Below are 1,540 nucleotides of genomic sequence, written 5' to 3' on the forward strand. Positions count from 1 at the left end.
ACGAACCAGGTGACGCCATGCGCGCCCGAACGATATTCTTATGCTTTATTACTTTCCCACGCTCATTCTCAATTAGTGAATTGGGAAGACTGGCTGCAGAACACACTCCTGAGGTCCTCGTTTGCGCAGCTTAATTTGATCGCTCACGGTAAGTCCGATTCTTGTTGAAGTCATTTTATCGACTATACTTTGGCTTCACATTTTTTCTTGCTTTCCTTCAGCCACCACTTACGGTATATAACACGAAGTCTAGATTAAGTCAAATTATTTTATTGTTAGCTTCAACCCCATTATTCCAGTAAAAATACCTAGGATTTAGGGTAAGTAAAATCAGGTTAACCATGCTTTTGTATGCCTCAAGGTCCGAATGTTTGGAAGAACCGTTATGCTTAAAATCACATTCATCTCAAATATTCTTTGTTACGGTTAATAACCCTTAACTGGCGACCTTTGGCTAATTAACGTATGTCTTTGAGGTTAACTTTTGGCTTCAAGTGACAGGTTACGTGTAATCTTGGTTTGCAGGGCCGTAAAAATTACGTAAATTGAATAATACATGATCAATCAAGACCCTTCACACGCAACATTGGCGATCTTGCGAGAATCTAGTACATTTTAGAGAAAGAATTCGAGAAAAGGAAATTAAATTACATTAATTCCAAAAAGAAAAGAAAAATAGTCAGATATTGAATTTATCATTCTTCCAAACAAGGAACCAGGCATAATAATAAGCAGTAAAGAGAATAGTTATAATAACAAGTGCGTAGCGAGAATTAGCGCAGGTGCGGGTGCGCCATATGAGAGCGCACTTGTAACGTTAAGACAAGGGCATTTTACCGCGTTCGACCGTGGAGAGAAGTCGCTCAAGTAACGTATCTTAAGGTCGAAAAAAGCGGTCACTTCATGTACACAAAGTACTTAGAAATCGCCGCAATTCCGATCACGTTTGCACATAGCGGGAATCATTCAAAACCGTACTGCGGGCGGCGAACGAACGGAAGTAGTAATTGTATCATAAAATACATTTTCAGTAAAGTAAATTCTGGTCCGTTCTGAAATCACGCAAATCTATTCCATTGTTTGCCGAGGATGTTTCACCGCTGATAGAACTGATAACAAAGACACAAAGTTGTTTGGTAATTTAGTTTTTCCATCCGTAACGTAAACGCTAAGTGCATGATTGGTATATTTAGCAAAATCTGGATACCCGCATTTGTTTCGTTGTTTGAATTTGCTAAAAGAAAACACTACGCTACGTTGTTTTGAAATTGGTCGAACTGTTTGTGAGAGAACGGCCATTTTAAGTTTCTCATACACATGAGGTTGTCTTTTTGAAACTTAGGCCTAACGGGATTTTCCGGCCATCTTAAGACCTTGTTATTGTCATTCTCTGTTGTGACCACTTCTGCTCCCAGCCCTTTTGGGAACTACTTCTGCGTAGTAGAAGTTGTAGACAGACTTCGGCAGAAAAAAACAAAAAACAAAAGAAAAATGGCAGGAAAGATAGGCCTTAGTTAGGAGTAATAACACAAGTTCATAC

This window comes from Macrobrachium rosenbergii, chromosome 48 (genome assembly GCF_040412425.1).
Source record: "Macrobrachium rosenbergii isolate ZJJX-2024 chromosome 48, ASM4041242v1, whole genome shotgun sequence".
Classification (NCBI taxonomy): Eukaryota; Metazoa; Arthropoda; class Malacostraca; order Decapoda; family Palaemonidae; genus Macrobrachium; species Macrobrachium rosenbergii.